Consider the following 13,435-nt stretch of genomic DNA (forward strand, 5'->3'; position numbering starts at 1 on the left):
ATAACCCTACACCCTACTACCCTGCCTCTCTAACTGTGTATAACCCTACCCCTACTACCCTGCCTCTCTAACTGTGTATAACCCTACCCTGCCTCTCTAACTGTGTATAACCCTACCCTGCCTCTCTAACTGTGTATAACCCTACCCTGCCTCTCTAACTGTGTATAACCAACCCTACCCCCTACTACCCTGCCTCTCTAACTGTGTATAACCCTACACCCTACTACCCTGCCTCTCTAACAGTGTATAACCCTACCCCTACTACCCTGCCTCTCTAACTGTGTATAACCCTACACCCTACTACCCTGCCTCTCTAACTGTTTATAACCCTACACCCTACTACCCTGCCTCTCTAACTGTGTATAACCCTACCCCTACTACCCTGCCTCTCTAACTGTGTATAACCCTACACCCTACTACCCTGCCTCTCTAACAGTATATAACCCTACCCCTACTACCCTGCCTCTCTAACAGTGTATAACCCTACCCCTACTACCCTGCCTCTCTAACTGTGTATAACCCTACACCCTACTACCCTGCCTCTCTAACTGTGTATAACCCTACCCTGCCTCTCTAACAATGTATAACCCTACCCTGCCTCTCTAACAGTATATAACCCTACCCCCTACGACCCTGCCTCTGTAACAGTGTATAACCCTACCCTGCCTCTCTAACAGTATATAACCCTAGCCTGTACTACCCTGCCTCTCTAACAGTGTATAACCCTAGCCTGTACTACCCTGCCTCTCTAACAGTGTATAACCCTAGCCTGTACTACCCTGCCTCTCTAATAGTGTATAACCCTAGCCTGTACTACCCTGCCTCTCTAATAGTATATAACCCTACCCTGCCTCTCTAACAGTGTATAGTCCTACCTATCCTGCCTATCTCATGCCAATCCAACATGGATGCCGTCCATTTCAGTGTGTGATATTCTGAAGTTGCTCCATTCTCTGGGAACGGCAGTGATGTGTCTACCAGGTGTTTGGTGCTGCCTGGCAGAGGTGGCACCCAGGGTTGGCACAGCTGGGAGGAGCAGGTGCCGTGGCCCGTGTGTGTCAGTCCTGATAAGGCTGTGTCGTGGCAGAATTAAGCGGTGATTAGCGGTGCCAATGCCCCCTGGTAAATCTATGTACCTCCCTGTCTCCTGGTTGCAGGAACTGCCGGTTAATACCGTTCTGTCATGTTTTGGCACAGAGCTTTACTCGTGCTAAAGAGAGCGAGGGGCAGGAGGACACACTTCACACACCGTGAAGACAAAAGAACAGTGTGTGTAGAGTGCCATGGGTGGGGTTTGGGACTATTCCATTGTTTCTGTTGCGCAAGTCAAGCTTGAATCAATCGAGGCTAATATTTAGAAAACAAATCAATATGATTTGAACCCCAGTCAATTAATTGGACACCAAACTGTTGTTTCACTCCCATGTAGTTTGATTCCCATGGGGGACAAGTATAAACATGTATGACTCACTACTGTAGTGGCTCTGGATAAGAGAGTCTGCTAAATGACTCACTACTGTAAGTCTCTCTGGATAAGAGAGTCTGCTAAATGACTCACTACTGTAGAGGCTCTGGATAAGAGAGTCTGCTAAATGACTCACTACTGTAGAGGCTCTGGATAAGAGAGTCTGCTAAATGACTCACTACTGTAGAGGCTCTGGATAAGAGAGTCTGCTAAATGACTCACTACTGTAGTGGCTCTGGATAAGAGAGTCTGCTAAATGACTCACTACTGTAGAGGCTCTGGATAAGAGAGTCTGCTAAATGACTCACTACTGTAGAGGCTCTGGATAAGAGAGTCTGATAAATGACTCACTACTGTAGTGTCTCTGGATAAGAGAGTCTGCTAAATGACTCACTACTGTAGAGGCTCTGGATAAGAGAGTCTGCTAAATGACTCACTACTGTAAGTCTCTCTGGATAAGAGAGTCTGCTAAATGACTCACTACTGTAGAGGCTCTGGATAAGAGAGTCTGCTAAATGACTCACTACTGTAAGTCTCTCTGGATAAGAGAGTCTGCTAAATGACTCACTACTGTAGAGGCTCTGGATAAGAGAGTCTGCTAAATGACTCACTACTGTAAGTCTCTCTGGATAAGAGAGTCTGCTAAATGACTCACTACTGTAGAGGCTCTGGATAAGAGAGTATGCTAAATGACTCATTACTGTAGTGTCTCTGGATAAGAGAGTCTGCTAAATGACTCACTACTGTAGAGGCTCTGGATAAGAGAGTCTGCTAAATGACTCACTACTATAGTGTCTCTGGATAAGAGAGTATGCTAAATGACTCACTACTGTAGAGGCTCTGGATAAGAGACTCTGCTAAATGACTCATTACTGTAGTGGCTCTGGATGAGAGTCTGCTAAATGACTCATTACTGTAGTGGCTCTGGATAAGAGAGTCTGCTAAATGACTCCCTACTGTAGTGTCTCTGGATAAGAGAGTCTGCTAAATGACTCACTACTGTAGAGGCTCTGGATAAGAGAGTCTGCTAAATGACTCACTACTTTAGTGTCTCTGGATAAGAGAGTCTGCTAAATGACTCACTACTGTAGAGGCTCTGGATAAGAGAGTCTGCTAAATGACTCACTACTGTAGAGGCTCTGGATAAGAGAGTCTGCTAAATGACTCACTACTGTAGAGGCTCTGGATAAGAGAGTCTGCTAAATGACTCATTTCTGTAGTGGCTCTGAATAAGAGAGTCTGCTAAATGACTACAGTAATGAGTCATTTAGTAGACTCTTATCCAGAGCCTCTACAGTAGTGAGTCATTTAACAGACTCTCTTATCCAGAGCCACTACAGTAGTGAGTCATTTAGCAGACTCTCTTATCCAGAGAGACTTACAGTAGTGAGTCATTTAACAGACTCTCATCCAGAGCCACTACAGTAGTGAGTCATACATGTTTATACTTGTCCCCCATGGGAATCAAACTACATGGAAGTGAAACAACAGTTTGGTGTCCAATTAACTGACTGGGGTTCAAATCGTTTTGTTTCGTTTTCAAAATATTAGCCTCGATTGATTTAAAGCTTGTCTTGTGCAACGGAAACAATGGACTAGTCCCAAAAGTGCAAACCCCACCCATAGCACTCTACAGAGGTTGAATGAAACACTCAAAATATTGCGTAAGTCCTTCATGTATGTTCATGGGAGACCTTGACTTAGCATCCTATGAGTGCAGTATAGTAGAGGCAGTGCGATAGAGCGTAGGCCGTGAACATGGACACACTCGATCAGTCTTAGCAAGGTGTGAGGGTGTGTGTGTGTGTGGGGGGGGGGGAGATTTCTTCACCTGAATGACATTGTCTTATCTCATATCTCAGAGAAGGTTGAAAGATAACCTCTCTCCTCTCCACATAATGTGGTGCACAACAAGGTTACACTTCCGGACACCTAATTTATATCATACCCTGGCCTTCACAGTCCTCACATACAGATAGGCATCACCGATGTCAGCTGACAAGCTTAACCTCTGGGAAACCTGACAGTGTTTCAGGGAAGGCAGCTTGAGAGGATCAACGGAAGCAGAGCTGAAAGAAACAGGAATTTCCTGGAAAGAATTGGAGGAAATATCACCCAACACTGTTCGCTCTGGTGGACATTTGACCTATGACCTCCCTCACAATTGAAAGAAGATTTAAGTCAAGCCCTCAAGAGTCAACATCCAACATCCAACGATGACCTTTGACCCCACAGTATCCCTAGAGGGATACACTTGATTTTTGAGATGGGGCTAAACAGCTTTATCATACAGTATGTCTGTCTGCCTCCCAAATGGGCACATTTGGCTTCAAACAGACCATGGATACCTGCTGTGATGCCAATGGCCTTTTCATTTGCTCATTAAAAACACAGAAACCATTTAGGAACATGTCCCGCAACTTATCCCCACGACGAAGGCACATGAAAGATCTAACACACAGCGCCCAGAAATTGAATTTGTGTGTCTGCATGCATGAGTGTGTATATGGAAGCATATGTGTGCGTATGTGTGTGTTTGTGTGTTGACGAGCTGACGAAACCAGGACAGTGCAGTGTTCCCATGGGCTATGGGAGGGGAGTAATTGCAGATTGACATCAGAGTAATTGCGTGGCGATGGGAGCACTTTAGCGGTGGCTAATGGGCAGTTAAAAGGCCTGTTAATCAGAAACTAAGCACACCAAGCGCTTATTTGTTCCAATTGACCTCCTCTGGCTCTCCAGCTGCTTTTTAGAACCCAGGCAGGACTCTCCACAGCTGGCTAAAAGGCATCACTTCATCAACTGCGACTACCCATAAAGCCCCACACACACGCGCGCGCACACACACACACACAAAAGGCATTGCTACCACACGTACAGTATACACAGCATTCAACAACATAACATGTACACCGCTGACTAGTTGTAGCCTCGTGTTATTTTGTATGTTTATGTCCAGTAAGACAATCTGGTCAGCACATTACCAAACGGATGTTAATGGTGTAAAAGTCACACGGTATGTCCGTTACAGGTCTTTATACGGGGCGGCAGGGTAGCCTAGTGGTTAGAGCGTTGGACTAGTAACCGAAAGGTTGCAAGTTTGAATCCCCGAGCTGACAAGGTACAAATCTATCGTTCTGCCCCAGAACAGTCAGTTAATGCACTGTTCCTAGGCCATCATTGAAAATAAGAATTTGTTCTTAACTGACTTGCCTAGTAAAATAAAGGTAAAATTACAATAAAAAATATACAAAATAATGAGTAGCATACACAGTATGATTTTAATGAAACTGCAAATGTCATTCTAAACGACTCCCATGTAGCAAAATCAGATTCCTTCTTTCTTTCATGAGCTCATGAACCTCAATTCATTTCTTCACCAGCTCCCAAATATCTTCATTATATCTTCATTTTATTATTCCTCTCTTTCTTTGACTACTATATACCGTGTGTATGTGTATATATAAACTCAGCAAAAAAAGAAATGTCCTCTCACTGTCAACTGTTTATTTTCAGCTAACTTAACATATGTAAATATTTGTACGAACATAAGAAGAATCAACAACTGAGACATAAATTGAACAAGTTCCACAGACATGTGACCAACAGAAATGGAATGATGTGTCCCTGAACAAAGGGGGGTCAAATCAAAGTAACAGTCAGTATCTGGTGTGGCCACCAGCTGCATTAAGTACTGCAGTGCATCTCCTCCTCATGGACTGCACCAGATTTGCCAGTTCTTGCTGTGAGATGTTACCCCACTCTTACGCCAAGGCACCTGCAAATTCCCTGACATTTCTGGGGGGGAATGGCCTTAGCCCTCACCCTCCGATCCAACAGGTCCCAGACGTGCTCAATAGGATTGAGATCCGGTCTCTTCGCTGGCCATGGCAGAACACTGACATTTCTGTCTTGCAGGAAATCAGGCACAGAACTAGCAGTATGGCTGGTGGCAATGTCATGCTGGAGGGTCATGTCAGGATGAGCCTGCAGGAAGTGTACCACATGAGGGAGGAGGATTTCTTCCCTGTAATGCACAGCGTTGAGATTGCTTGCAATGACAACAAGCTCAGTCCGATGATGCTGTGACACACCGACCCAGACCATGACGGATCCTTCACCTCCAAATCGATCCTGCTCCAGAATACAGGCCTCGGTGTAACGCTCATTCCTTCGACGATAAACGTGAATCTGACCATTACCCCTGGTGAGACAAAACCACGACTCGTCAGAGAAGAGCACTTTTTGCCAGTCCTGTCTGGTCCAGCGACTCAATCCCATAGTACATTTGTGGGCAGAACTGAAAAAGCGTGTGCGAGCAAGGAGGCCTACAAAGCAACCTGACTCAGTTACACCAGCTCTGTCAGAAGGAACGGGACAGAATTCATCCAACTTATTGTTGGAAGCTTGTGGAAGGCTTCCCGAAATGTTTGACCCAAATAAAACAATTTAAAGGCAATGCTACCAAGTTCTAATTGAGTGTATGTAAAATTCTGACCCACTGGGAATGTGATGAAAGAAATAAAAGCTGAAATAAATCATTCTCTCTACTATAATTCTGACATTTCACATTCTTAAAATAAAGTGGTGATCCTAACTGACCTAAGACAGGGAATTTTTACTCTGATTAAATATCAGGAATTGTGAAAATTGTGTGAACTTCTGACTTCAACTGTACATGTTAACAGCATACAAGTAGAACATCGTTGAAATGCTAATTCATAGCTTAAAGGTTCATCAGCAGTGTAGAAACGCTGATTCATAGCTTAAAGGTTCAACAGCAGTATAAAAATGCTAATTCATAGCTTAAAGGTTCAACAGCAGTTTAGAAATGCTAATTCATATCTTAAAGGTTCAACAGCAGTATAGAAATGCTAATTCATAGCTTAAAGATTCAACAGCAGTGTAGAAATGCTAATTCATAGCTTAAAGGTTCAACAGCAGTGTAGAAATGCTAATTCATAGCTTAAAGGTTCAACAGCAGTTTAGAAATGCTAATTCATAGCTTAAAGGTTCAACAGCAGTATAGAAATGCTAATTCATAGCTTAAAGGTACAACAGCAGTGTAGAAATGCTAATTCATAGCTTAAAGGTTCAACAGCAGTGTAGAAATGCTAATTCATAGCATAAAGGTTCAACAGCAGTATAGAAATGCTAATTCATAGCTTAAAGGTTCAACAGCAGTGTAGAAATGCTAATTCATAGCTTAAAGGTACAACAGCACTGTAGAAATGCTAATTCATATATACCTCTTACAAATACAAGTAATGATATAGTCAATCTCTCCTCCACTTTGAGCCAGGAGAGATTGACATGCATGTTATTAATGTTTGCTCTCTGTGTACATCCAAGGGCCAGCCGTGCTGCCCAGTTCTGAACCAATTGCAAGTCCATCTTTGTGGCACCTGTCAAGACGACTAAACAGAGGTGCAACCAAATTAGGGCCTGTAGGACTTGCCTTGTTAATAGTGCTGTTAAGAAGGCAGAGCAGTGCTTTATTATGGACAGACTTCTCCCCATGTTAGCTACTGTATCAATATGTTTTGACCATGACAGTTTATAATCCTGGGTAACTCCAAGCAGTTTAGTCACCTCAACTTGCTAAATTTTAGTTTTAGTGAATGATTTGTCCCAAATACAATGCTTTTAGTTTTGGAAATATTTAGGGTTAACTTATTCTTTATTCCACCCATTCTGAAACTAACTGTCCTAACTTATTCCTTTGCCGCCCATTCTGAAACTAACTGTTGCAGTCATTTCAATCGCTGTAGTAGTAGATGTGTATAGTTTTTAGTCATTGACATACATAGACACGTGCTTTACTCAAAGCCAGTGGCAAGTCATTAGTAAAGATTGAAAAAAGTAATGGGCCTAAACAGTTGCCCTGAGAATTACTGATCCTACCTGGATTATGTTGGAGAAGCTTCCATTAAGGAACACCCTCTGTGTTCTGTTAGACAGGTAACTCTTTATCCACAAAATAGCAGGAGGGCATCTGTTTCTCTCAGAAAATTATCACTGTAAATGTTGTTGTTTGTTGAATGTCTATTGTCAATTTGTTTACTGTAAAATTGCATTGTATCTGTTCAAACACAATTTTTTCCCAAAACTTTACTAAGAGTTGGTAGCAGGCTAATTGGTCGGCTATTTTTTATTTATTTATTTATTTTTATTTTACCTTTATTTTACTAGGCAAGTCAGTTAAGAACAAATTCTTATTTTCAATGACGGCCTAGAAACAGTGGGTTAACTGCCTGTTCAGGGGTAGAACGACAGATTTTGTACCTTGTCAGTTCGGGGATTTGAACCTTTTGGTTACTAGTCCACTAGGCTACCCTGCCACCTCTACACTCTAACCACTAGGCTACCCTGCCACCTCTACACTCTAACCACTAGGCTACCCTGCCGCCTCTACACTCTAACCACTAGGCTACCCTGCCACCTCTACACTCTAACCACTAGGCTACCCTGCCAGGAAATATGGTTTTCCTTTTCTTAGGTAGCGGAAGGAGTTAAGCTTCCCTCCAGGCCTAAGGGCACACACATCCTAGTAGGCTTAAATTGAAGATATGGCCTCATAGGAGCGGCAAAATTGTCTGCTATTATTCTCAGTAATTTTCTATCCACTTTTTCAGACCCTGGTGGTCTGTTATTGTTGATAGACAACAATATTTTGTGGGTAGCATTGGAGTCAACATGGGCCAGCATCCCTTTGAAATGCTTCAACAGCTTACAGAGTCCCGTGCTCTGACGAATTGAGTCTGTTCTGATGGCAAAAGGGGGGACATCAATTACATTGGCCTGATTGATTTAGGTTACTCTTCTAATATGTTTTTAGGGGTATATTTTTCGATGCTGCGAGAAACCCTATTGTATTTATTGGCATTCATTCTTATTATTATCATTCTTATTATTATCGTCGTCATTGTTATTGTTTATTATTATTGTTTCTATTACTCTGTAAGGACAAATTAGAATGTACATTTGTGTGAGATGATGACAAGGCCTAGGAGGGTGCAACCTTGTGTAACCGATGTGAAATGGCTAGCTAGTTAGCGGTGGTGCGCCGCTAATAGCGTTTCAATCGGTGACGTCAATCGATGACGTCGCTCTGAGACCTTGAAGTAGTGGTTCCCCTTGCTCTGCAAGGTCCGCAGCTTTTGTGGCACGATGAGTAACAATGCTTTGTGGGTGTCAGTTGTTGGTGTGCAGAGGGTCCCTGGTTTGAGCCCGGGTCGGGGCGAGGGGACGGACGAAAGTTGAACTGTTACACTTGTATGATGGTAAAGGACCATGGGCCACACCCACAACCATGGGCCACACCCACAACCATGGGCCACACCCACAACCATGGGCCACACCCTCTCTTGCGGGGTGTGGCCCATGCCAACTGGCCACATGGTGGCGCTATGACAACCAATTGAAAAGACACACTTGGACCTTCTTGTAAACTGCTACATGCCTAGATTTAAATAACTACACTCATCCTATCTCTATAGCTAATATATTTTACTGTTGGCAATAGAATGAAACCACACAAACTAATTCACGTGTTCACAATGAATTTACTTTGAACACTGCTTAACTTCAGCTTTTTTTGTTCTTGTCTACATCAACCGATGGCGTCCTACAGGATACCTCCATGTGTCCCCAGTAAGGAGGGCAGGACAAGAAGCCATACTTCACAGCCACTTTGCCAGAGGATCAGCACTACTGACATGTAGAGGTTACAGGATACCTCCATGTGTCCCCAGTAAGGACCAGGGCAGGACAACAAGCCATTCTTCACAGCCACTTTGCCAGAGGATCAACACTACTGACATGTAGAGGTTACAGGATACCTCCATGTGTCCCCAGTAAGGAGGGCAGGACAAGAAGCCATACTTCACAGCCACTTTGCCAGAGGATCAGCACTACTGACATGTAGAGGTTACAGGATACCTCCATGTGTCCCCAGTAAGGAGGGCAGGACAAGAAGCCATTCTTCACAGCCACTTTGCCAGAGGATCAGCACTACTGACATGTAGAGGTTACAGGATACCTCCATGTGTCCCCAGTAAGGAGGGCAGGACAAGAAGCCATTCTTCACAGCCACTTTGCCAGAGGATCAGCACTACTGACATGTAGAGGTTACAGGATACCTCCATGTGTCCCCAGTAAGGACCAGGGCAGGGCAAGAAGCCATACTTCACAGCCACTTTGCCAGAGGATCAACACTACTGACATGTAGAGGTTACAGGATACCTCCATGTGTCCCCAGTAAGGAGGGCAGGACAAGAAGCCATTCTTCACAGCCACTTTGCCAGAGGATCAACACTACTGACATGTAGAGGTTACAGGATACCTCCATGTGTCCCCAGTAAGGAGGGCAGGACAAGAAGCCATTCTTCACAGCCACTTTGCCAGAGGATCAGCACTACTGACATGTAGAGGTTACAGGATACCTCCATGTGTCCCCAGTAAGGACCAGGGCAGGACAAGAAGCCATTCTTCACAGCCACTTTGCCAGAGGATCAACACTACTGACATGTAGAGGTTACAGGATACCTCCATGTGTCCCCAGTAAGGAGGGCAGGACAAGAAGCCATTCTTCACAGCCACTTTGCCAGAGGATCAGCACTACTGACATGTAGAGGTTACAGGATACCTCCATGTGTCCCCAGTAAGGACCAGGGCAGGGCAAGAAGCCATACTTCACAGCCACTTTGCCAGAGGATCAACACTACTGACATGTAGAGGTTACAGGATACCTCCATGTGTCCCCAGTAAGGAGGGCAGGACAAGAAGCCATTCTTCACAGCCACTTTGCCAGAGGATCAGCACTACTGACATGTAGAGGTTACAGGATACCTCCATGTGTCCCCAGTAAGGACCAGGGCAGGACAAGAAGCCATTCTTCACAGCCACTTTGCCAGAGGATCAACACTACTGACATGTAGAGGTTACAGGATACCTCCATGTGTCCCCAGTAAGGAGGGCAGGACAAGAAGCCATTCTTCACAGCCACTTTGCCAGAGGATCAGCACTACTGACATGTAGAGGTTACAGGATACCTCCATGTGTCCCCAGTAAGGACCAGGGCAGGACAACAAGCCATTCTTCACAGCCACTTTGCCAGTGGATCAACACTACTGACATGTAGAGGTTACAGGATACCTCCATGTGTCCCCAGTAAGGACCAGGGCAGGACAACAAGCCATTCTTCACAGCCACTTTGCCAGAGGATCAACACTACTGACATGTAGAGGTTACAGGATACCTCCATGTGTCCCCAGTAAGGACCAGGGCAGGACAAGAAGCCATTCTTCACAGCCACTTTGCCAGAGGATCAACACTACTGACATGTAGAGGTTACAGGATACCTCCATGTGTCCCCAGTAAGGAGGGCAGGACAAGAAGCCATTCTTCACAGCCACTTTGCCAGAGGATCAGCACTACTGACATGTAGAGGTTACAGGATACCTCCATGTGTCCCCAGTAAGGACCAGGGCAGGGCAAGAAGCCATACTTCACAGCCACTTTGCCAGAGGATCAACACTACTGACATGTAGAGGTTACAGGATACCTCCATGTGTCCCCAGTAAGGAGGGCAGGACAAGAAGCCATTCTTCACAGCCACTTTGCCAGAGGATCAGCACTACTGACATGTAGAGGTTACAGGATACCTCCATGTGTCCCCAGTAAGGACCAGGGCAGGACAAGAAGCCATTCTTCACAGCCACTTTGCCAGAGGATCAACACTACTGACATGTAGAGGTTACAGGATACCTCCATGTGTCCCCAGTAAGGAGGGCAGGACAAGAAGCCATTCTTCACAGCCACTTTGCCAGAGGATCAGCACTACTGACATGTAGAGGTTACAGGATACCTCCATGTGTCCCCAGTAAGGACCAGGGCAGGACAACAAGCCATTCTTCACAGCCACTTTGCCAGTGGATCAACACTACTGACATGTAGAGGTTACAGGATACCTCCATGTGTCCCCAGTAAGGACCAGGGCAGGACAACAAGCCATTCTTCACAGCCACTTTGCCAGAGGATCAACACTACTGACATGTAGAGGTTACAGGATACCTCCATGTGTCCCCAGTAAGGACCAGGGCAGGACAAGAAGCCATTCTTCACAGCCACTTTGCCAGAGGATCAACACTACTGACATGTAGAGGTTACAGGATACCTCCATGTGTCCCCAGTAAGGACCAGGGCAGGACAACAAGCCATTCTTCACAGCCACTTTGCCAGAGGATCAACACTACTGACATGTAGAGGTTACAGGATACCTCCATGTGTCCCCAGTAAGGACCAGGGCAGGACAACAAGCCATTCTTCACAGCCACTTTGCCAGAGGATCAACACTACTGACATGTAGAGGTTACAGGATACCTCCATGTGTCCCCAGTAAGGACCAGGGCAGGACAAGAAGCCATTCTTCACAGCCACTTTGCCAGAGGATCAACACTACTGACATGTAGAGGTTACAGGATACCTCCATGTGTCCCCAGTAAGGACCAGGGCAGGACAAGAAGCCATTCTTCACAGCCACTTTGCCAGAGGATCAGCACTACTGACATGTAGAGGTTACAGGATACCTCCATGTGTCCCCAGTAAGGACCAGGGCAGGACAAGAAGTCATTCTTCACAGCCACTTTGCCAGAGGATCAACACTACTGACATGTAGAGGTTACAGGATACCTCCATGTGTCCCCAGTAAGGACCAGGGCAGGACAACAAGCCATTCTTCACAGCCACTTTGCCAGAGGATCAACACTACTGACATGTTACAGGATACCTCCATGTGTCATGTTTTGTCATATATTGTCTTGTCATTATGCTTTCCCTTCTGTTCGTTTCCCCCTGCTGGTCTTATTAGGTTCGTTCCCTTTTTTTATCCCTCTCTCTCCCCCTCCCTCTCTCTCCTCTCTCTATCGTTCCGTTCCTGCTCCCAGCTGTTCCTATTCCCCTAATCAATCATTTAGTCTTCCCACACCTGTTCCTTATCTTTTCCCCTGATTAGAGTCCCTATTTCTTCCCTTGTTTTCCGTTCCTGTCCTGTCGGATCCTTGTCTATTGTTCACCGTGCTGTGTTTGTGTATCGCCCTGTCGTGTCGTGTTTCCCTCAGATGCTGCGTGGTGAGCAGGTGTCTGAGTCTGCTAAGTTCAAGTGCCTTCCCGAGGCAACCTGCTGTTCAAGATCAAGTCTCCAGTCGGTTCTCGTCATTACGAGTGGAAATTGTTTTATTTGATTGTATTTTTACTTTACTGGATTAAAGACTCTGTTTTCGCCAAGTCGCTTTTGGGTCCTCATTCACCTGCATAACAGAAGGATCCGACCAAGAATGGACCCAGCGACTATGGATTCTCTCTACTCTACTCTCGAGTTCCAGGGAGCGATGCTCGGCAGACACGAGCAGGAATTGTCTGCTGCTCGGCATGCCGTTGAGACCCTGGCCGCTCAGGTCTCCGACCTCTCAGGACAGTATCAGAGTCTTCGTCTCGTGTCACCAGCTACTTCCGGTTCTTCCGAGCCTCCGGAACCTAGGGTTAATAACCCACCATGTTATTCTGGGCAGCCCACTGAGTGCCGCTCCTTTCTCACCCAGTGTGATATCGTGTTCTCTCTCCAACCCAATACATACTCAAGAGAGAGAGCTCGGATTGCCTACGTCATATCACTCCTTACTGGTCGGGCTCGGCAGTGGGGCACAGCTATCTGGGAGGCAAGCGCTGAGTGTACTAACAATTATCTGAACTTTAAAGAGGAGATGATAAGGGTTTTTGATCGCTCAGTTTTTGGGAAAGAAGCTTCCTGGTCCCTGTCTTCCCTATGTCAAGGTAATCGATCCATAACGGATTACTCTATAGAGTTTCGCACTCTTGCTGCCTCCAGTAACTGGAACGAGCAGGCGTTGCTCGCTCGTTTTCTGGAGGGACTCCACGCTAAGGTTAAGGATGATATTCTCTCTCGGGAGG

Source organism: Oncorhynchus gorbuscha, linkage group LG02, assembly GCF_021184085.1.
Source record: "Oncorhynchus gorbuscha isolate QuinsamMale2020 ecotype Even-year linkage group LG02, OgorEven_v1.0, whole genome shotgun sequence".
Taxonomy (NCBI): Eukaryota; Metazoa; Chordata; class Actinopteri; order Salmoniformes; family Salmonidae; genus Oncorhynchus; species Oncorhynchus gorbuscha.